Below are 25,367 nucleotides of genomic sequence, written 5' to 3'. Positions count from 1 at the left end.
TTGGCCAAGTGGCCAGGGTCAGTGCATGATGCTAGGATACTCAGTGAAAGTGGACTTAAAGGAATATTTGAAAACCGAGAGGTTCCACCGGGGTGCATTCTTCTAGGAGACAGTGGATATCCCTGCAAGCCTTGGCTTCTAACTCCTTACCTCCAACCACAGCCAGGGGCACAAATCAATTACAACAGGTAAGTTGTTGGTTAATATGCAGAAAGAGGTTCTCAGGCACTTTTTCATGGGGTGTAGTTTTTCTGTGGTGTTTTTTGAAATTCATTTTTAGGGCAAACCACTGAGTTCCCCCACCCTTCCCACAAACTTGTGGGAGCTATGGGAAATAGGAGTTTTTGACCTGGAGAACATCAAAACGATGCATTTGCAGTATAAACAAGGTCCGGAATCAATCAAATCACATCAAAAAATACCAGAAAAACTTATTTCCCTTCAAAAATTTTTCCTAACCTAACCCAACCCAACCCAAACCTAACCTAACCTTTTTATATATATATATATATATATATATATATATATATATATATATATATACTGGTGGTACTATGACTGCCATTTCACACACACACACACACATATATATATATATATATATATATATATATATATATATATATATACTGTATATTAATCAGGACTGTACCATACTTAATTAGTTCTAAGGTTCTCAGGAAGTTTTTTAACCCCTTAAACGCGGTTGTGAACAGTCGCGTCTCCCCGAGTGGCGGGGTTGTATCGCGGTCTGAATACCTGTAGGAAAATATTAGCCAAAAATCAGAGATTAACCCTAGAACATTATACTTGGTATGGCATATGGTACTTACATTCAGCTTTCTCCAGAGACAGGTGTTGAGCCTTCATGGACTACCCAAGGACTTGTGGAGACTTGCAAAGTTGGGGAACCAAATCTTCACTTTCACACCTCCAACAACCCGGTTTCCCCTCTACCACAGCCTCATTCCGTCACAGTAAACTTTATATTACAACGTAAAGGTAGTTAGGAATCCGTATTTGTACAATAAGCACTGAAAATAAGGCTAAAATCAACGGAGCATACGGCCGACATGCAGTGCGGCGGCGGTCTTCCCGTCACTCAACAAACATTTCCATTTTCACAGCTAAAAACATGTATACTACATTATTTTCAATCATATTACTTCCCAAAAGATCACCACGGCGCGCTTTTTATTCTGCCTTACGCCCGCCACTTTATTCTCGTTCCTGTCGGCCGCTTGCACTGACTTGGAAGAGCTAGAACTCACCATAACGTCACTTTGAAAGCCTGCGGTAAACTGACGCTAAACAGGGGCAAACCGTGAGAAAAAAAGCTAGTGTTACAACTGGGGAAACAAGCGTTTCCTATTAGCATAAACTGCTTGTGAGAGGAGAGCGTAGATTTACAGTTCTGAGCACTCAGAGCGCTGCCATGTATCACAGCCAGGCTGGCAGGGGCCGTGGTGGGGAGGGGACGGGGGAAAAACGCGATACTTGGCAACAACGGAGGTCAGTGGTACAAAGGTCAAGTGTGCTAAAAGTAGCTAAAGGGTGGTGGTACTGATAGACAATACCAGCTGGAGCCTGCCTGCCCGCGGTTATTCAAAATTTACTAGAATCGCAAACGCGACGCTCCGCCGTTATGTCCTTTTTGCCGAGCATCGCAAACGCGACGATCTGCATTTAAAGGGTTAATGAAAAGTAGTTTTTCTGTGGTGTTTTTTTATGTGATTCGATTGATTTTGAAACTGATTTTTAAGGAAAACCACTACTTTCTGAGTTCCCCCACCCTCCCCACAAACTTGTAGGACCTTTGGGAAACAAGGGTTTTGGGGTTGGGGAACATCAAAACAATGCATTTGCAGTATAATTAAGGTCCAGAATCAATCAGATCACATCAAAAAATACCAAAAAAATTAACTTGCCTTCAAAAATATAACCTAACCAAACCGAATCTAAGCTAACCTAAACTAACCTAACCCAACCCAACCCTAACCTAACCTAACCTAATTTTTATATATACTTGTGGTACTGCCATTTTATATATATATATATATATATATATATATATATATATATATATATATATATATACTGTATATTTTTCAGGACTGTACCTTAGTTTATTAGTTCTTAATGTTCACTTTGTGAAGCTTTGTGAGGGAGTTAACCAAGCTAGTATTTTATTTGTTTACATACAGTACAGTACATTGTTGTATTGTACTGCATTGTCAGTGTACTTCTGTAATGGTACCTAAGGAATGGATCTGCGGTACAGAGATGGAAAAACAGTTTGTGTTCCCGTTGTTTAATGTTAGGTAGCTACTAAACAGAAATGGTGTATTTCAGTTTTCAGCTTGTCTTTGTACTCATTAGCTTGAACTACTACAATGTACTGAATTCATTCACTATTTTCAGAGCACACAGAAAGACAAGATGTGTGGTCGAGAGAGGGATTGGTCAACTAAAGCGATGTTTTCACGTATTGCATGGGGAAATCCGAGTTACCCCACCCCTCAAGGTGTGCAAAATCATTTGTGTTTGTGCCATGCTACACAACATCTGCAAGGACAGAAACATTCAGTTACCTGGTTATGATGATGGTAACAATGCAGATGGAATGCAGAATGATGCTGCTGACATGGCCATCATCTAAACTCCAGAAAACATGCCCCATGCTGGACTTGTGTTCAGGGATAATTTTGCCAACACTCACTTCAGGTAAATACTGTAGTATATATGTTATCAGTAAAGCCTCATGCTGGACAAGACTAGATAAGGTTTTATTTTTTTAATATTCATTATCAATTGTACACAATTATTGCACTTGATCCAATCTCCTTCTTTAACAGGAAGTCTAATGCAGTGCCAGTTGATCCAAAAGTCCCACTTTGTTGCTTATCATACTCCAATTTTGCACTCCATTATACTCTTGTATTCATCATAGTTTCACACATAGCACAAATTAATGCCTAGTTTTGAGAATTTTTACATGAATATACATATTACCAGTGGTAAAAATACTTACTGACAAAGCCTTGTCAGTAATGTTCATTTTTGAGCTGTACCCTGTTTAAACCTTTTTTCCCAATCTGATAGTATTACTGGTAGGCATGCTTTTCCTTTTCCACTGTTAACTTTCATTCATATTAGTTCATGGGTAGAAAAGGCATACAATACTCTCATTCATATTTATTAATGCACTTTTGTATCACAGTAACTACATCACTATCACAGGAGTTCAGCCTTAGAGTTACTGAAGCAACAAACATCATATTAAAAAACAGCTCTAATCCAGAGTAATAAATAAAGGAGATTCTCTCTAGGCTTGGTTAGATCAAGTAGGCCAGTGGTGGTCCAGTCTTTTTAACTCCCGCATATACAGCCAATAATCTCTTTCCGCTAGATTGGCATCGTACTGAGATTTTTTTACCAAGCTCTCCATTTCTGCTTGTGACAGCTGAAGCCAAGCAGCACTGGTCATGGGCTGCAGCATCCCTGAAGGAAGCTGCGGACGCAGATTGTTGCAACGCAGATTGGTGCAGCACAGAATTGTCTTCTGCCCCCCCATCAACAGCAGTGACTGCCGCTCCAGCCTCCAACGGCCCGTCGGCTCTGGAAGAAATAGAATTCTTATTAGCTTTGTTTTTTATTAGGGACAATTATAATGAATCCAAAGTGTTTCGTGATGATTTGGTAACAGCCAGTGCAAATTTTCCCTAGTACACTTCAAATTTTGGTAAAACTACATAGATGTATTTGCAGTTTGTTATAATTGCCAGGTACTGTCTAAATAAAAATTAAATTGTTAGTATGACTAATTCCTCAGCTCATAGAAACACAAATGTGAAAGAGGTTTATATACTGTGTGTGTGTGTGTGTGTGTGTGTGTATTATATATATATATATATATATATATATATATATATATATATATATATATATATATATATATATATATATATATCAGTCAATTAATCATTTCCTGTGGCACTCCACGGGATGCATAGGGTCTCAATGAACTCTCTCCACCAATATTTGTCTCTTGCCATCTCCTTCAGGTCCCACCAACACTCCTCTCCTGCTTCTTTTTTCGCTGTCCTCAACCAGGTTTCCCTCGGCCTACCTCTACCTCTTCTTCCTCTAGCTATCCACTCTGGCACATCCTGTATTAAACAACCTTCTTTTCTGTATATGTGCCCCAGCCACTTCCAGCGAGACAATCTCACATATTCATTAACTGGTTCCACTCTCGTAATATCCCTTACTCTTTCATTTGTAACTCTGTCTTGCCACTTTACCCCAAGAATCCTTCTCAGTATTTTATTCTCAAATCCTAATACTTTCTGATCTGTTGCAATTGTACTGTACCAAGACTCATGCCCGTAAATTAAAATGGGTCTAACCATGGACTTATAAATTTTCACTTTAGTATGTACCGAAAGCATATTATTATGCCAAACAGATTTCAACATTCCAACAGCTCGCCAAGCCTGTCTAATCCTCTCCTCAATTTCATTGTTTAATGATCCATTAGATGATACAATCGTTCCCAGATATTTAAAGTTTTCTACATTCTTCACCACATTATTCCCAATTACACAATCGATTTGGTTCTCCACATTCATATTAATAATTTCAGCCTTTCCACAATTTATTACCAATCCCACTTTTTCTCCTTCCTCCACCAGACAATCGAGCACCCTCTGCATCTCGTAAATACTTCTGCAAATCAGTACAATATCATCAGCATAGTCCAAATCCATCAGCTTCTTATTTTCTTTCCAGTTAATTCCTGCACCTGTTCTCCTTACAACCTTTTTCATAACATAATCCATAACCAAAACAAACAACAATGGCGAAAGAACTCCTCCTTGAATCACTCCTGACCTAACTTGAAATGGATCACTCAAAGAACCACCCACCATTACCTTACAAAAAGTACCTTCATGCAGGCTTCTAATAATATTTACAAACTTTTCTGGTATACCATAGAATCTCATAATTTTCAACATAGCTCTACGTGAAACACTATCAAACGCCTTTTCAAAATCCACAAAACACATGTTAAGTGGTATTTTCATCTCATTAGCTTGTTGCATTAGATGCCTTACAATAAAAATCTGATCATTACAACCTCGACCCTTTCTAAATCCCGCTTGTTCTTCTCTTAAAATTTTATCAATTACTGGCTCTATTCTGTTCAACAAGATTTTGGAAAAGACTTTTGCAACTACAGGTGTCAAAGTTATCCCCCTCCAATTGCCACACACACTTAAATCTCCCTTTTTTGGTATTTTTATAATCACTCCATTTTTCCACTCTTCTGGAATTCCACCATCATCCCAAGCCACATTAAAAAGTTTCAAAAGCGCATTCATCAACTCGTCATTTTCCACCTTAAGCATTTCAGGGAATATTCCATCCTCACCTGGAGCCTTAAAATTCTTTAACTCCTTTATAGATTTTGCTACCTCTTCCAAAGTTATATCCCCTGTTTCTATCTGCAAATCTCTCTCGGCTGGCAAAATGTCCTCTTCAGCTGGGATTGGTCTATTTAGAACAGATTCAAAGTGCTCTTTCCATCTTCCTTTTATATCCAAATCTTTAGTCATCAAATTACCATTTCTATCTCGTACAGGTATTTCCTTCCTTCTCTTTTCAGTCCCAGTTAACTCCTTTATGGCCTGATATGCTGCTCTTGTGCTCTGACCGTCATTTTTACTTAATTTAATTTCTGTCTCTGTCGCCTTTTCATCATATAGTCTCCTCTTATCACGTCTAACGAGTCTTTTTACTTCAGAATGTAAACTCCTGTAATTTGCTCTAAGTACCTCAACTACCTGGCCATCAACATGTTGTTCTTCACTTCTTAACTTAGCCTCTTTCCTTTTCTGAATTATATTCCATGTATATATTCCATATATATATATATATATATATATATATATATATATATATATATATATACACACAGTATATCCTTGGCTAACAAAGACTTTCTTTGGACCTAGTTCAAAGAACCATGGATCATGACCAACTATATATAACAGATGCGTATATTTAGCTCTTTTTTTTTTTTTTTTTTTTTTTCCCCTCAAAGTTTCTCAGCAACATACAGAACAATAACTGAAAAATCAGTCACATAACTAAAGTAGAATGACAGGTTACAATGTAGGCTCTAATACGAAATAAAGATTATGAAATTATGCAAGAAATGTAAAAGACAATTCTAGGTAAGCCACTGACTATATGCTAAATAATCCTGCAAAACCAACAAAGTATACAACCATCCATATTAAGCACATACTGTCAAGGTCTTGCTGCTATTGTACTATATGTATATTCAATATATTTTGTTAAGATACATACAAAACAGTAAAAAATACAACAAACCTCTCATCAACATGAAGCATCCGAGTCCCTGGCACGGTTTCCCAGTCTTCACTCTCTCCAGTCCCGATAAAAGTCATGTTGGTCTTGCCAAGGACATCCAGCAATTTTTCCTGAACAGGATCAAGCTGTGGTCCTTTTGGTCCACCACCACCTAAAAAAAAAAAAAAAAAAAAAAAAAAAAAAAGTCCAATACAATTCCCTCTAATACCTTGGATTTATCAGCACTGAGACAGTACACCGGAGTGCTAGGATACTATTACTGTAAAAAAATTTTCCCTAAGGATGACACATAAAAGCTACACGTAGGTTTTGCATTTTTTCTGAGGAAACTCGGGTTGTTCATGTCTGTTTCATTGGCTCATGCTTATGGAAATGCAGTAGGCAAAACGACAGGCAGGAAAAGCTTTAAAAAAAAAAAAAAAAAAAAAAAAAAAAAAAATGTAGGTTACTCAAGCTGGAAAAAGCTGGTGAATAAATAGACAACATTTTTTGCTTATATACAGTAAAAACCTTATAACTACAGTAAAATATCACTGAAAATTTAATTTACTGGCCATATTTAGAAAGTACTTTTTTTTCATTAAACTAATGCAAGTATAAAGTACATTTTTCATAGAGCTCAACAATAACTACTTTTGTACAGCCAAGGATGCTTGGTACAAGAATTTGGCCATACGGAATCGAGACAGCATTATGTTATACACTTTTTATGATCGTACTACTTAAAAATGAATACCAGCACTTAAGAAAATTTGAAGTAAAATCAGAATGAAACTTACATTTAACAGTACATACCAAAGAGTAAGAGTTTGCACTTTGAGATATGTGTTGTGACTGTACAAAAGAGAGGTCACTGTGCAGTCTAGGGCAACCGTTGAATTTGAAAATGAAAATTTGTTTTAACCTACCCTAATCTAACCTAGGAACATCCTTCTTTTTCTCCCCCCCCCCCATGACTCTGGGCATAGGCTTCTCAGCCTGCTACTAAGGCCCAGTAGTCCTCCTACATGCCATTCACCTCTGTCACCACTTCGGCACTAACGCCCACCATCCATATTGAATACATCCTAGGGCTGTCTCATCCAGGACTGGTGTATTGGTATTAGTGGGGATATTTTTATGACAGGTCGGTGGGTCTTCTGGTAGATCAGTAAAGTCTGATTTAGTGAAATTCAAATCCTCAAACTGTTCCCTACCCCAGCGGGGATTTGAACCTGGGTCCGGTAGGACTGAAGGCCACTTCTCTACTGATCGAGCCACCACCTCCCCTAGGCTGGGTTAGTTGCAGTTTCATACATCCATGGAATATGAAAATGAAAATTTGTTTTAACCTAACCAAGGAACCAAGCTAGCCTAGGTATGGTTAGTTAGGTTAAGACAAATCTACATTTTCTACTTCCATGGTTAAAGAAACTGCAAAATGACCAAAAGCAAACAGTAACACCTATTAACCTTGAACTTACCTGTTCCACAATAATCCTTGGTAAGAGTGCTGATGGTCTTCCTCTCTTTTGCCTTAATGCTTAGGTATTTCTTCTGGCACTCCTTAGCCGTCCTCTTTGTGCTGGGGTATGCTGCGTTGACCCCGAAGGCCACACTCTCCCATGCCATATTTTTTGCTTGCTTGGAGACTGTCCTTCCAAGCTTGGCCTTGAGGACATTCTTCTTCACCTCAATCAACTGCATGAGCAGTAAGGCCTCGTCCCTTGTCCAATTAGGCTTCCTTGATGTACAAGTGCCACTAGTTGTGCTGTTGAAGCTTGTGTCCATTGTCTCCATTTCTTTATTGAAGATGTTGCCAAACAAAGTTTAACGTTCCTGCACCGCCTGTATGTTTACAATACACGATAGTCTAGCATCCACAGAAAAAAGAAAATGTAACTGGAAAACAGATACTTACATCCATCAAGAAATCCACCTGTATTATTTCTATAATCATTTTATGACCTAAAGAATTTTACTAAATAATATCTCTCTCTATCTTGGCCAAAAACTGCATTTTCAAAAAAAAATATTGCTACAGTTAGCACTTTTCCTAAGTCTGGGACTTGGGAAAATTCCTGCGTAGGAATTGCCATGTACGTCCTAGGTAGTGTTTATGAATCGATTCCCAAGACGTAGTCCCAGCTGAGAGCAGTTCTTAGGAATTTCCTAGGAATGTTTTGAATAAGGGCCCAGGCTTGGTAGGGCTATAGCTTCAGTTTGGTGTTTGCTCTGTGGGTGAGAGGTATGTGCTTGGTGCTGTGACTATTAGTGTGGGTGTTAGGAGTGCATTAAGATTTCACCTCTGTACATAAGCGTGTACAATTCTGGTCTGCAACCTCTCCTCTCCTGGTGGCACTGCTGCCATAGAGAGACCAGCTTCAGTTTGGTGTTTGCCCTGTGGGTGAGAGGTATGTGCTTGGTGCTGTGAGTGTGGGCGTTAGAGTGCACTGCGGTAAAATTTCACCCCCGTATGTAAGCGTGTACAATTTTGGTCAGTTATGGAATTTTATTTTTAAGTTTCCCATTTAATATCACATTTTCTTTTTTGGTTTTATTTAGAGATGGAAATTAAAGTTCAATCATTACCGGTATACTTTCAAATGACACCTTTACGTTTAATAAAAATTGAGAACTTTTTTTTTTTTTTTTCTGAAATTGGGGTAAAATATTACCCCCGTACGTGTTGCCATCATAAAAAATAGGGGACGTGTTCCAGGGTTAAAGTTAGAGGATTTTGCCAATTTCTATTGGGAATGCCCGGCTGTGGGGAGCTTTCACAATGATATCTGCCGGATGGGAGGGATTAATAACCTGCAGCTCTGCCAGCATCAACTGCCATGATGTTAAAGTTACTGTATTTTATGCTTAATCGAATAAAACCAGCCCCCTTAGAAATTTCACATTCAGGAGAATACAGGGGGAAAAAATCACCAACCAGCGACGTTTTAATCTCCCCCCACCCAGTTTCTAAGACCAATTTTGTGTGCTCTGGGATGTGGTACCTGCAGCCTGGGAACTTCCCAATTCCACAAAATTTGCTTTCATAACTTTGAGTGTCAGACTATGTTCATTTACCAGCAGGCAATCACAGGAGTCACATCGGTCCAGAACCATGGCAGGTGTAATGAAGAGACACTGCTACACCAAAGAATTTTAATTACAAGTGGTGTGATATGCTAAAGAGCATGGGAATCGAGCAGCAGAAAGGAAATATGGACCCTCATCTACTGAATAAATGGTCTGAATGTGGAGGAAGCAAGAACAACAACTTCAGAGAGCAAACAAAAACACAACCTCCATAAAGTGCCTCCAAAATGGCCAGATTTGGAGGAAAACTTGAGGAGGTGGACACTGGACCTTTGAAATATGGGTACAGCAGTGTCGACAAAAATGATACTCATAGAAGCAAGATGACTGGCAGCAGAAAGAGGATTGCATGAATTTAAAGGAACTCCATCGTGGTGTATGCGTTTCATGAAACAAAATGGGCTAAGCCTGAGAACAAGAACAAAACTGGCTCAGAAAATGCCAGCTGAATATAAGGAGAAATTATTATGTTTCCATAAATTTATAAAAAACGCTACAAAACAGAAAAATTATGAACTTTGTCAGATTGGGAATATGGATGAAGTTCCTCTGACTTCTGATGTTCCATCAAATAAAAGTGTAAGTGTGAAAGGTGCGAAATTAGTGACCGTTAAAATGACTGGGCATGCAAAAACTTATTATACGGCAGTTTTATCATGCTGCGCTGATGGAACAAAACTAACGCCACTGCTAATTTTCCAGCAGAAAACCCTGCCGAAAGAAAAACTGCCCAATGGAATTCATGTTACTGCACAACAAAAGGGATGGATGGACGAAGAAGGAGTTAAGGTGTGGTTCAGGAAAGTGTGGTCAAAGCGTCTTGGTGGCCTCCTGAGAAAAAATGCCCTGCTAGTGTGGGACCAATTCAGTGAACACAGGACAGAAAACACCAAATGACTAGCAAAGACGTTTAACATAAACCTGGCTGTAATTCCTGGTGGCCTTACTGCACAGTTAGAACCTCTACACGTCAGCATCAACAAGCCAATCAAAAATAAGATGCAAGAGGCATGGAATAAATAGATAGCGGAGGGGACCCACGAAGTGACACCAGCTGGAAGGATGAAATATCCATCAATATCTCAAATGTGTGAATGGGTGCTGAAATCATGGCAGGACATTAAAACTGAAGTTATTGTCAAATCTTTCAAAAAATGTGGTATAAGCAATTCAATGGATGGTACTGAGGATTATTTACTGTATGAGTGACAGTGAAACAGACAGTGATGATGACACTTCCAGTGATGCTTCAGGGCTTGGCGATATATCTAGTAGTGATGAATTTTCAGGATTTGAAGACGAGTGAAATTTTCACCATGTCAGTAATATGAAATGAATATCAGTTGTAGGTGATAAAGATGACTTAGGATCAGTTGTGCTGTACACCTTTAGTCCTGCACTGACCTTGATATTTAGATGAATAAATTGCTTTGGATGTTCAATGCCTTTAAGTGATGATATTTATTTGTGCTAGTACTGATACTGTACAACCAAATACATTTTGATATTTTTGGCAAAGAATAAAGCCACTGGGTACTCCAAAACTGACTGATGTAAATGTTTCAGAGGTGAGTGAATGTTGCATGTGGCGTGTACATGTGTACGTGTGCGTGTGTGTGTGTGTGTGTACCATAGCATGCTAACTAGGAGGCAGCAGTGTTACTAAGGCACAAAAATGGATGTTTTCACAGTACTCAAATGTGTTATGGATGTCTGTTTTTAGCAAATTCTGATCAGAGAAGTATGCATTTTTAATTGTTGATGCTGCAAGGAAAACAGCTGACAGTAAGGAAGTGATACTAGGAGAAGAGGGTAGAGACAGTTGTCTAGTGACTGGGAGGCAGCAGTGTTACTAAGGGATGTTTTCACCATACTCGATATGTTTTGAGATGAATGTCTGTTTTTAGTAACTTCTGGTCAGTGAAGTATGTATTTTTAACTGCTGATGCTGCAAGGCAAACACAGCTGACAGTGAGGATGTGATACTGAGAGGAGAGGGTAGACACTGCTGTCTAGCAACTGGGAGTGTTATGGTGCTGACACCATTTCCACATGGAGTTATGTCTCATGCTACTTATGCATATTATACACAAGTGTGTTTATTCATATTTAGAGAAAATGTATTGTAGTGTTGAGATGAAGATCCAGTTACAACTTCACTCTAAGTGTGATGTGGGAAGACATGAGAGGCCAGACGTGCGGTCACTAGCATTTTCGGATGTACATAGTGAGAGTGAAGGAAGGTGAGAGAAGGATATAAATTCTGCGTAGGTTTAAGTCTTGGGGATGTGTTCACTAATTGCAATTAATACTGCCTTACTGAGATGTATGATGTGCATGGTAGAGTTGGAACTCACGCCTATTCAAGTACATATCTCTCTATGTATGAGAGATACGGCATCTCTGAATATCGCTGATCTGTCCTGGTTCTCAGGGGCTGGGCAGTAAGAGCAGCAGATCACTCTTAGCATTCACGAGAGGGGGACGCTCTCTCTTGTCACAGCTGTAATCTTTATTCTGTGGTATAATAAAGGGGGAGAAACACATCTGCTCCAGTTTTCTTCTGATTCACCTGCACGCTACCTTACTCCTGACTCACAGGCTTACCACCTCCATTCTCGGCGGCATCTGTGGCGCAGGAACTCAGCCGCAGGAATTAGTGACCAGCTGAAAAACTCAATGCAGTCTAAACGAGCTGGTACACTAAAAATGGTGGTCCAGTGCTGGGATACGAAAAGGTGCCAAAAGGGACACTCATGTGAGGTGAAATCCCTTGGAACTGCTCGTGTTATATCATAATTTTAGGTGAATGACAGAAAATCATAATTCCACTTGTGCAAGGGGACTAATTGCAGAGTGAGATAAAAGATAAAACAGAGAAAGCAGGGAAAATCGGAGCAGTGAGCTCATTCTTTCAGATTATCTGTCTCCAAACGAGAACTCGGCGACTCTCTGTGCGAGGGAGAGATCAAGGCCAGCGCAGAGAGGAGTGGTGTCATCTGAGGGCGTCTGGCAACCCTGGTGAGGTGCGAGTGGGAGGCAAGGCAGCATGGGCAGTCACCTCGAGACAAGTGAGGAGGTAACATCTGCATGTGGCTCGAGGGACGAGACCTGGCGGGTGAGTGGAGTTGCAGTACAGATCTACCTGGATTTCAGCGTCATCTAAATACACCTATAGTCAAACCAGAATATAACGAGCTCTGGGGTGGAGAAGGGGATTAAGTACAGCGCTGCCACATCTTTACCAAAACAAAACCACCCGGTATCCAACGTACTAGCAAGAGATCGAGGGATCTAATAAGGGTCCTCTATTTGTCTTTTCTTGAAGGAAATATCTATTTACATTAAAGATAACCTCCTTAGCTTGGCTGTGGAGAACACGAGAGCGACTGGGAGATGTATCGTCCATGGTGGGTGGTAGATGGGTGGCCGTGATTGACCCAAAAACGTAGGTCACCAGAAACGTGGCAGCGTGGTCTAAACAATGTTGTCACATGTTGTACAGGGTCGTTGTTTATATTTTTATAAAGAAAATAAATTGTTACTATGAAGTTTTTTTTAATAAATTATATAAGGAGTATTTCAGGCTAATATAAAGTTGTTAATATCTTAACATTCGACAACGTAAAGTTGAAAGTTTAAACGTTTGGCATATGCACGTCTTACCTGCCACACCTCAGGGCTCATCATATTCTGGTTTCACTATTAGTTAGTGTACATGCATATTATTCCACAAGACATACACTCTCCATCAGCACATGGTAGATAGGAAATGTGTGAAAAATAAGGTTTTCTCGGTCCCCCCTTTTAAATTGTTGTTTTCTATGTACCTCTGTGTCCTGTTCTCTATTGCTAAGCCATAACTAATCTATCTGTGTCAGTCTAAATTTTCTGTGACTGGGATGGGAACAGTTGCTGACAGGGATTAGATGGATAAGTTGAAGAAGTGGGGACAAAAGATTAAAGGAGATACAAAATTACCAACAACTGAGGAAGGAGCTGTTGCTCTAGAACAGTCAGAATTGGAGTCTAGTGAATTAGATTTGTCCAAATCAGACTTGGAATTACGTGAGTAGACAGAGACGCTGGACAAAAGTATTGAAGTTTTAGATTATATAAGTGAAAGGAACCTTGGGAATCTTGAAGCTAGCCAGGACAGTTCTATGCAACTGCATTGTGAAGAGGACTTGAACACTTTGCACTTGCATTCTGGTCGTACCTATCAAACAGTGCCTGACCGTCAAGTTACATCCAAAATGGCCACTAGTCTTACTGATGAAGGCACACCTAGTGCAGAGGAGACTGAACGCTGACGAACATGCTGCAACAGTACCCTTGGACACTCTAACTAGTAAACAAGGTCCACTAATCTCTGATATTAATTAAACCACTAATGTACACACTTACACCTCAAACATGTTTAGTACCCCACAAACTTTTGGACAGCAAGGGCAATACCATTTATTTCCTAATGCTCCTTATGCTAAACTTTGGGACCTGAATACTAACAGTGTTGGCATGCAAACCCAGGTTACTAATCCTCCTCCTGTGTGGCATGTACCTATGGCAACCACTAACCTTAAAACTGCTAGTTTACCTCAAGCTTTACCTCCTGTAGTGCCGGTTGGGCAATCTTAAGGACTTCTCACAGCTCAATCACCCTTAACCCTGATCCGCCGGTTGACATGTATGCACGACAGGGATCAGGGCCCGCAGGGCCGCCGGTTGACTTACTATAAAACACTCACCTTCCTGCCACTGTTTAAGCGCGGGAACATTTTCTGCGATACCTACGGGGCAGGTAGGACCCACAGGTACCCTGCGGTTGCGCGGTTCAGTTAGTACTCTGCAGTGGTAGCAAGAGGAGCCATGTCATCCTCCTCAACGTCGTCCAATTCCGTTCCACCGCGTGAAGGGCCGATCGCTTCATCGACCCCCGCTAAAGTCATGCCCTTAGTGATAGTGCCATAGGACGTGCCCTAGACAAAACTGTGTCATCTAGGACACTGAGTGAAAGTACATCGTCAGAGGGTAAAGAAAGCTATCATGTGGAGAGCGAGCTCTCTTGCCCTCCAGCCCCTACTCACTCTCCGACGCCCGAGAGGGCTCTCTGACTTCTTCAGGAGGAAGGGACAGCCTACAAGAGCGATGATTTTGGTGACGAGGAGGTGCAAGGTGACCCAGGAGATTGGTAAAGTAGCCATGGACCTGGCGGACATCTGCAGAAAATACGCCGCAGCACCATTTCCTCCACACTCTCCCCACCTGCTCGCCAATGTATCTTTCTCCACCGCTCCCCCACACCTCAGCCTACCACTGCAAGGGCAGAATCGCCTCAATCAGGCCCTTCAGGAGTAGTATTGCCTAGATGGGAGCCACGTGGTGATACGCAGTGCCAAGTGTCTTCAATGGAAAGTTCCGCGTCAGGTGAGTCATCACCCGCTTACTCCCCCACCTCTTCCTCTCCCTCTCCCTCTCCTCCCCCCCCTGCCTGTGGATGTGCATGAGTGATGGAAAAATGCGGTGCAACTGCCAGACAGCCTGCTCTACCACGTGTGGTTAGAGTGGATACATTTGTGTGGGAGGATGGTGCCGGCATTGAGCCATCTGTGCCGGCATTTGATGAGGAGGGTGCAGGTGTGCAGGAGGATGCGCTTCCCCCCAGGCCCTGGATTATTAGCAGTCTATTCAAGGCTATTTTCATGACAGCAATAATGCAGTACCTGGTGGATGAAATCAATTTCCACCAGGCCATGTGCATGCGTCGGCTGGAAGTACAGTGAAAGCTCGATTATCCAGACTTGGATTATCCAGCTTTCGGAATATTCGGGCCATAACTGAATGATTCAGTGGTACAATAATTCATAAAATTATCCGTACGACAGCTCCAGTTTAAACAGAAAGCACTGCGACTGCTAGCGAGCGAGCTACGAGTAAACAAGCGTGAGTCTACCCCCTACCCACGCCACCCGCTCACGACCTACCTTGTCTGACTCGGTCACTCACGTGTGCGACATTCACCATGGCAAGTTCACTTGTTACCCCTGCTGATCTACCACTATGGCCGTTGTTTATTTTTATATTTGTGATGCTGGCGATGCCCTTCATCATTATATCCATGGCTCCACCACCAACAAAGAGGAAAAGAACTCTCCTGATGCTGCAACAGAAGCTGGAAATGATTAAAAAACTTTAATCTGGCCGGAGTATCAAGCGCTGCTCAGAGTTTTACGGAACAGGCAAACAAACTGTTTCTGATATTCGAAAGTCCAAGGCTAAACTCATGGAATTCTCTGGTAAGATAGCCATTGACAGTAAAGTTAGTGGGTCTTCGGCTGCCAGAAAAACCATGAAAATTCCAGTGGATGATCGTCTGGAGGAAGCAGAGTATAAGTGGTTTGTTCAGCAATGGAGTGTCGGCGTTATGGTACGAGGTGCTGAGATTAAGTCAGCTGCAGAGAAGCTAGCAAACCATATCGGCATTCAGGGTTTCAAGGCATCTGAAGGTTGGCTTTCTCGATTCAAGGCAAGGCATGCAATGGTAAACCGACATGTGTTTGGCGAGTCTCTGGATGCAGATACATCACAAATTCAGACGTTTCGGGAGAAACTGCTGAAGCTTATACAAGACGAGGGTCTTCTTCTCTCCCAGGTGTACAACGCTGACGAGACTGGCTTATTCTACCGGTCACTGCCCCTGAATACACTTGCACAGCGCCATGAAGAGTCTGTTCCTGGGCACAAAATCTCCAAAGATCATGTGTCTGTGTTGTGTTGTGCAAGTGCCAATGGTCTGCACCGGTTCAAGCTGCTCGTGGTTGGCAAGGCTCGTCACCCACGCTGTCTCCGCACCTGCATGGATAAATTACCTCTTCTGTATGACTTCTCCAAGAAAGCCTAGTTCACCTCAGCGATTTTTAAGTACTGGTTTTTTAATTTCATCCCTGAGGTGCGAAAGTTTCAACAGGAAGTCCTGAATATAGCACCAGCTCGTGTACGAGTAGTTCTGCTTGGTAACGCCCCTGCTCATCCTAGTGTTTCTGAACTCGTGAGCGATGATGGACAAATCAGGTGCATCATGCTGCCTCCCAACACAACATCAGCTATCCAGCCTATGGATCAAGGCATCATATGTGCAGCCAAGTGACTACCGACGACGATTCCTTGAGGAGGTAAGTTTTAATTCATTGTATGTGTCAATAATTCCTTTAGTGCAAGAAAAGCTTTTCTTTTGGCAAACATACGCTTTATCAGAGGCAGTAAAAGCACCTTTCCAAATCAGTTCTTCCTGACAGTCTATTATATTTTAATTATTTTTTCTGAGGCTGTAAAACATTTCATGTAAAATCTGTTTCCCCATCAACTCGTTTGACTCGTAAGCTTAATGTTGGAAGTGACTCCTAACCTAAGTGTTCTAACCACCTAGCTTAACCATACCTAATAATTTAACCAAACTTAACCTAGCATCCAGCTGGGAAACGAAAACCACTTTTGAGTACGTTGAGTAAGAGACAATCATTGGTACGGGCATGTGATGATACAAACTGGGCAAATATTTCCCTTACTGCTGTTTCCTATTTTTGGTGTTTTTTCTTCCATTCATGGTTGTTTTTAGTTCATTTGAGTGTTTTGAGGCCTCATTTGTTGCGCAAATGTATAACCATACACGTAATATGACTATGACAATAATCTGATCGGAAATATTAGTAATGGTGGAATGGAAGGTCAAATCTAAGTGTTTAACTAAACCTAACCTAACATAGCTTAACTGTACCTAATAAATTAATCCACCCTAAACCCTAACCTAACCTAACCTAACCCAGTTCAGCCTAACCTAACCTAAACCTCTTTTTTTTATTTTTTATGCTGGCTATCATGTGACGAGATTGTTAAGATCAGGCAAGGTTGTTTTGTGTCCAGTGGACTTAACCAACTTACTCTGACTACCCAAGAGAAGTAGAATTTATTGAAGAGGTTAATGAAATAAAATTTATAGAAGAGGTTTACGAAGTAAAACTTGATTGCGAAGAAAAAATACGAAAGTGAAATCTCGCAACCGAACCTAAAGGTACGACAGTTCCTTGCGGAGATCTGGCACATCCTTATTTTTCTTTCTTTTTCGTCTGCATGTATTTTCTTAGGTCATGATTGTGGTTGATGACGAGGATGAGGATACCAGAGGGCAAAGGACGCTGTCAAAGTGTAAAAATTATTCTCTGAAGTCTGCCATATTTAACCGGGCCAAGGCTTGGGATGATGTGAAACAGACGACGCTTGCCAATGCCTGGTCCAAACTGTTGCAAAACGAGGAAGCCGTCCAAGATTTTGACGGGTTTGAGCCATACCAGGCAGCTTTAAAACGTGGGAGAGAAGAAGCAACAGCTGATGAAATTATGGAATGGTTGGAAGCTGATGAAGGAGATCCTGGGTTCGAAATTATGACAGACGAAGAGATTGCCGAGTCTGTGCAGTGGAGAGATGGTGATGATGACGATGGCGATGATGATGCAGCCAGCGTCCCTAGGCCTCGTCTTTCGCAGGCACGTGAAGCTGCTGATGTCCTCCTCAGTTTCCTGGATGGGATGGAAGACGATGCCGAGTTTTCTCGGTGCTACAACACCATTTGGGAGCTGAGAGATTGCATCATACAATGGCAGCACAGGGGCACAGGACTTCGTCAGACTCGGTAACGTTACAATGATGCGTTCTTTTATTTTTTTATTACATCACGAAGTTTCACAATTTTCTTTATTGTTTCAGCATTCATTAATTACAAGAATGCACACATCAAAGGCAGCTACTGTAATATGTGTGTGTGTGTGTGTGTGTGTGTGTGTGTGTGTGTGTGTGTGTGTGTGTTTTTTAAGGATTTTGCAGTTCTTCCGTCCACGTACTGCTACTCCCACTGGTTCTCCTCCCAGTACTGTAGCAGCTTCTTCCCCTGAACCTGGCCCTTCAGGTGTCTCAAATACATACCAGTCCACAGCTGCTGATTCGCCACCTACATGTTCTCCCGTTGATGAGGCAGTGCTTCGTTCGTGTTCACCCGAGGTGGATGACCCAGATTTGGAGTGAAGAAATAGGTTTTTTTGTTTGCTTATTCTTTTCTTCATTCTTGTGTGTATGTATGAAAGGCAGAGTACTGATACAAATAGTAAAGTATTCCATTAATAAATGAATCTAACAGTAGAGTACTGTACATGTGTTTTGTTTTGACCGGATTAATCATGCTTTCAGATTATTCAGGCACCCCTTCACACCATATAGCCCAGATGATCGAGCTATCTCTGTACCTGCAAGCGAGAGCACACACATGCGTGAATGGATACCTGTTGAGGTGGGGGAGATGTTTGTGTGGCTCGCCCTGACCATGCTGATGGCACACGTAAAAAAACATACACTCCACAACTACGGGTTGGTGGATGAACTCGTCGGCACATCTGTCTTTGGGAAGCACATGGTCCGTGATAGGTACCTGGCAATCCTGAGGTTCCTACACTTCAATTGAAATTACGGGCCTGCTTTGAACGACAGGTTATGGAAAATAAGACCAATTCTTACAATGCTGAGTCATTCCCCAGGGGTTTTCTGTCCGTTCCAGAAAGTGGTTATTGACGAGTCGCTGGTGTTATTCAGGGGCAGGCTTGCATTTATTCAGTATGTGTCATCAATGCATCACAGATTTGGCCTCAAATTCTTTGTGCTTTGTGACTGTAAAACTGGATATGTGCTGGATGTAATAATTTACTCGGCAACAGATGTTGATATACCTAGCAACGATCCTCATGGATCCTCTGCATCAGTAGTGAAAGTGCTGATGGAAAGGTATTTCAACAAGCACCACATTCTGTATACCAACAATTATTACACAGCCCCGGCATTGATAAAGTATTTGCTTGACCATGGTACTGGGTCCAGTGGAACTGTTAGGGCCAACAGAAAGATTTTCCCAGTATTTCTGGCAAATACTGAGAAAGAAACCCTTCTGACAAAGAAATGTGGGAACATGTTAGCCCTTCTCTGGCATGACAAGAGACGGGTTAACATGTTGTCTACAGTTCATAAGGCTGTGCTGGAGAAAACTGGTAAAACAGACTACAGGACCAGGGAACCCGTGGTAAAGCCAGATGCTGTCAACGATTACAATATCAACATGCGGCTGGTTGATAAATCGGACATGCAAATTGGTGAGGTACATTGCCTACGTAAGTCCTGCAGGTGGTACAAGAAGGCATTCTTGCACCTTCTTGATATCGCTGTCCTGAACAGTTTCATACTGTTCAAGGAGCTTGTCAGGAAACCTCTCTCTCTACAAGAGTTTGAGAGAGAGCTGGCATGCAAACTCCTTGAGCAATATTCAACTGCTCAGGTGACAGGTGCTAGGCAGGGGACAGCGGCTCCAGTGGACAGGCTCAGTTGTGCTGAGTATTTCTGTCGGCACAAGATTGTGGAGATCGGGAGAATAGCAGCAGGTCGTCTGGCATACAGGCGGTGCCACGTCTACCACACAACCAAACGCCGTCCCCAAGCACAAAAAGAGACCTCGTACCAATGTGCAGAATGCAAGGTCCCCCTATGCCCCAAATGCTTCTCACAGTATCATTCCGAGCGTGAGTACTGAGCCAATGTGTGGGGAAGTGTGTACAGCAATGCACAAGTTTGTGAATTTTCATAAATGAGTGAAAAGTGTGATATTATGAGTGAAGTATAGTAAGTGCTAAGATGTAAGTCATTTATAATAAGTTCTACAAGTGCATATAAGTCTATCTATCTATCTATTGCCAGACGCCTCAATCCCGTTTGGGGTGGCCACAAACAAATCGCCTCCAAGTCGCCCTGTCCCCCACCATTTCACTCCCCTGCTCCCAGCTCACACCCCCCTCTCTCATATACCTCTCCACCCCATCCCTCCATCTCATCCTCGGCCTCCCCCTCCCTCTTTCCCCCTCCACCTCACTCACATACACTCTCTTCGTCAGTCTTTCACCCTCCATCCTCTCCACATGGCCAAACCACCTCAGTGTGTTCCTCATAACGCTTCCTATCACATCCACATCAACACCACAACGCTCCTTTATATCCTCATTCGTCAGCCTGTCTCTCCATGTGACTCCACAGGCTCCTCTTAAATAACTCATTTCCACTGCTCTCACTCTTGACTTGTGTCCTTCCAACATCGTCCAAGCTTCACTTCCGTACGTTAGAGTTGGTATCACAATACTGTCATGTAGTAACTTTTTCACTTCCATGCTCACTTCCCTGTTTCTTATCACTGCTTTCAAAGAACCGGCAACCTTTCTTCCCTGCTGTACCCTTTCAAGCACTTCACCCTCCAAACCTCCATCCTTACTCATCACACTACCCAAGTACTTAAACGTACTCACATTTTCCAATTCCTCACCATCCAATCTCGCTGTACATTCACTGACTTCACCTCTCTCAAAGACCATCACTTTACTCTTCCCTACATTCACTTTTAGATTCCGTTTCTTACACACTCTCCCAAACTCATCCACCAAGCCTTACAGCTCTCCTTCGTCTTCACTCAACAACACAGTATCATCTGCAAACAACATTACAGGGAGTTTCCAAACACTATCCTCTCTCACCATGGCCACTCCAACATCCACTACCCTACTTTGTACCTCTTTTATTACCCCATCCATGTAAATATTGAACAACCATGGAGACATGACACATCCCTGTTTCAACCCAACCTTCAAAGAGAAAAATTCACTTAGTTCACCATCCACACGCACTGCAGCCTTCGCACCATCGTACATACTCTTCACAGCATTCAACAACTTTCCATCTACTCCATATATTCTTAACACTTTCCACAATCCTTGTCTATCCACCCTGTCATATGCTTTCTCCAAATCCATGAATGCCGCATACAACTTCTTTCCCTTCTCTAGAAACTTTTCCACTAAAGATCTGAGAATGAATATCTGATCTACACAACCTCTTCCCTTCCTAAAGCCTCCCTGTTCTTCTCCAACTAATTTCTCTGTTCTTTCTCTAACTCTGTCAATAAGTATCCTACCATACACTTTTCCTATTATACTAAGAAGACAAATGCCCCTATGGTTACCACACACTTCTTTTTCCCCTTTTCCTTTGTACAAGGGAATAATTATACCTGACTTCCAATCCTCTGGGACTCTACCTTCCTCCCAGGCCAATCTGCACATCTTCCACATCCATTCTACTACTATCTCTCCCCCATGCTTCAGCATTTCACCACACACTCCATCAATTCCTGGGGCATTCCCCGATTTAACTTTCTTCATTGCTTCCACAACTTCTATCCTACTGATTTCTTCCTGTCTTCTCACCTCCCTCCTTCTCCCAGCCATTCCCCAGCCACTTATACTCGCATTACTTCCATCCTCTACGTTCAACAATTCCTTAAAGTGTTCTCTCCATCTGCTCACTTTTTCTCCCTTCTCCACTAGTAATCTACCATATAAGTGATTTATAGTAAGTGCAGTACAGAAATTGATACTGTGTATTGGATATTGGTTAGAAAACTATTGGAAATACTTTGCGTTGGCCTATGTGTTACCTGAAAGAAAACCACTTGTGAGCGACCTGCTTGGCTATACCGACATTATTTCACTCAATACTCAGGGAGATTGTGCCAAATATGCGCATTAGTGTATCTGTGATGTGAAGTACAAATAATATTAGTTGTGTGAAACATTTATATGCTTTTCACTATAACCCTGATTAGTACAAAGCAGTCTGATTTACAGTACAAATAATTACCTCATACTCTACGGTAATGCATGAAAAAGCGACAACATTTACTTGTCAAAGTGTAATTACACGTAATCGTGATGTACAGTGCAGTTCTAAGTGTCACAGTAAAAGAGAAATATGATTCTTTACAGACGTGAGAACAGAAAAACAAAGTAAAGGAGAAATATTCCTTAGGGAAAAAGTAAGTACAGAAAAAATTAGATATTTCCTTTCCCACACACCTACGGGGCATAGAGGCATAATGCAGCGGGCAGTAAATCCTTGGGTGAGCCACATGAACCGGGTGATGACTCATTTTCACGGCGGTGAGTAAGGAGTAGAAAAAAAAACGAGTGGAATCTTTCTCATTCCATCCAAGGATGCACGGTCAGTGTTACAATCACCACTACAGGCAGTGCTGCCAACGCTAGCCTGCTGGGCCAAGGCCACTGTCAGTGGCGCGCGCTCAGAGCCGCATGCCAAAACATGAAAAATCACTCTTCTTCAACTCATCCTTACTCATCGACGGGACCACCTAGTGACCTCAGGATACCTTCATTGGAAAGAGGAAGAGTTGGTGAGTCTTATAAAATTTTATTTGAATCTCTAGCTATTATAGTTTGTCAGATATAAGGGTTTGAAATAAGGATATTTTTCCCAAAATCTCGGAAATTGCCCATAGGGAGGAGTGTGCGGCGGCCGAGAACCCCCCGGCGGCTAAGGGTTAAATTCACCGCCATTTCCACAAGCCCTTGTATCGGGGATCCCTAACACCAAGACGCTTCCATCCCGAACATTTGCGTTCCACAAGACATTTTGCCCACCTCACAGCATTCGGTTTGGTACCAGCCCTTACCACAATATTGAAACTTTAGGGATGGAATTCTGGGGATGTCTACCTACCCCCAACAGTGCATCGTGGAACAGAATTTTATTTCATATTGTTTTGAAATATGTAAAAAGTATTTTCTTGTTGTGTAACTGCAGCGAAAAAAAAAAAAAAAAAAAAAATGTAGGTAAACAGACGTTGTTCATTTGCTACGTCCTTCTCTGTGTTTTAGGAGAACATCAACAACTACTCAGAAATTGCCACCACCAACAACAACAAACCTCGGCGGACCAACAAAGTTGGGAAAATCACTGGAATTATTCTGACCCCAATAGTCGGTAAGTGTGAATTGTTTACTTGTTATCTAGTATTATACTACAGGTTGCATAGGGAAATTACAGCTGTAGTCGCATAGAACACTGCTCCTGAACCTAAGAACTGGTTTTTCTTACCGGTATACACAGTACTGGTACCACAAATTTGGTATTTTTGTAGGGACTTATTAGGTAAAACCAAGGTGTTTTCCAATGGATTCTGATATGTTTTGAACGAATCTGACCTTCATTTCTACCTAAATCAGTACGGCACTTGTTGAGATATCCAACACCCCCCTTCCCCAACAATAATGGGGGAGGGGTTGCAACCAGGGGTTTTGGGTGAGGAAAATCACAAAAAAGTAGTGATTTGCAATAAAAATGAAGGTCAGAATAATTCAGAACACATCAAAAGCTATATAAATAACTTGATTTCAACCTAACCTAACCTAAGAGTAAAATAAAAATAATTTGCAATGGAAATGAATACCAGAATCGTTCAAAGCCCATTAAAAACCATCAGAAAAACATATTTCAAGGAGATTGCTCGTCCCTGTGAACTTCCAGAATAACCGCCTGGGAACACCAGATGCTGTTGGCATCCCTACGTGTCAAGTGGGGTTGGTGGAGGATTAGTGCCCCTCCCTGTAAAACAATTAATTCTAAGCCCTTGCCCACCCCGTCTGGGATACATGGCGTCTGGCAATGAATGAAAAAAAAATTTCTTGTGGAAATTGATATTTATGGAGAGAGCCTATAAGCAGCTTTTGTATCTAAAATAGGTTAGGTTAGGTTTCGAAAATGGGATACACGGTGTATAAACCCCACAGATGACAATGGGACTTAAGACCTAAGCCAAATTTGGTAGCTACTGGTAATGTGCCACACAAATTGTAGCTATGAGCATGTTTGACAAGTGTATTATAATAGTTGGACTAGCATTATCAGTAAATCTATATTAATGCACCTTTCTCATACCGTAATGGATGGTGAATATATTTTTCCTATGGTTCTTCCGCTGGAAATGATTGCCATGTTAGGTTAGCTTAGATAGGTTAAGCCACATAATTGAGGTGAAAATATTGTTTTTCCTATTTTTTTTTTTTTTTTTTTAATGATTTTTGGTTGATTTTGACATTCATTTCCTAACCTAACCTAACCTTTTCTTACAGATCACGATGTTGGCTATACAAAATCTTCAACTCCGGCAACTTGAACAGTTGGAAGAAATAGAAGTGAGAGTACCAAGGGTTGTCCTGAGAGATAGGAGTGATCCTTTTACATCTGTCAGTGATGATGAATTCATCAAACGGTTTAGAGTTCCCAAAGATTGCGTACCCAATCTTATTGAGGAAATAAGACCTCGTGCACCAAGATCTCAACCTGGAAAAGGTATATTTCACTCTTTTTATTTATTGTGTGTGTTATTATAGGATGTTTTGTTCACAGTTGTAACCACAAATGTAACCCATTACTGCTGGAATGCTAAGCTTCTTGAAAATCTTAAGTGCATCCCAAATTATACACCAGAACATTTTAGGTAGAGGTTACTGTAGTAATGTGCATAAGCATGAACTATACCAGTATAACATCCACAACTGTCATCTTAGTCTCATAATTATTTAATTCATTACTATTTAATGTTTAGCATTCAACTTTTCAATTTGTTCTGGCAAAATACATTTAGTTATACTAGTCTACAAAACTTCTTCAGGCAGCTATATACTGTCAATGGTTCCTGTGTTAAATGTACTACCTACCCATTCTGTTCTCTCCTTTTTAGACTGGAGTATACCCCTGCACCTACAAGTTCTTGTGACACTGAGGTACCTGGCTACTGGCAGTTTTTAGATTTGTCTGGCAGACTTGCTAACTATGGCAACTTCTTCTGCCCGTAGAAGTGTTGCACGAATATCAAGGCTGAGCGCATAGCTGGCACCGGACTACATCACCTTTCCAACCCCAGCCACTGAGCATGTGTACAGCCAGAAGTTCTTTCAGATAGCTCA

General features: G+C 41.5%; 1 long non-coding RNA gene across 1 annotated transcript; it reads right to left on the bottom strand.

Moving 5' to 3' along the window:
• Positions 1–3,209: 3,209 nt before the first annotated feature.
• Positions 3,210–6,447, bottom strand: LOC145390618 (uncharacterized). Its single transcript, XR_013895697.1, has 2 exons — positions 6,400–6,447; positions 3,210–3,618 (listed from the first exon to the last, which is right to left on the bottom strand). It is a non-coding gene; the product is annotated as an uncharacterized LOC145390618 (long non-coding RNA).
• Between the last annotated feature and the right edge of the window lie 18,920 nt (positions 6,448–25,367).

This window comes from Coenobita brevimanus, chromosome 15 (assembly GCF_032717465.1).
Source record: "Coenobita brevimanus isolate Jiangsu-jjx chromosome 15, ASM3271746v2, whole genome shotgun sequence".
Lineage (NCBI taxonomy): Eukaryota > Metazoa > Arthropoda > Malacostraca > Decapoda > Coenobitidae > Coenobita > Coenobita brevimanus.
This window is presented reverse-complemented; position numbering and strand designations above follow the sequence as displayed.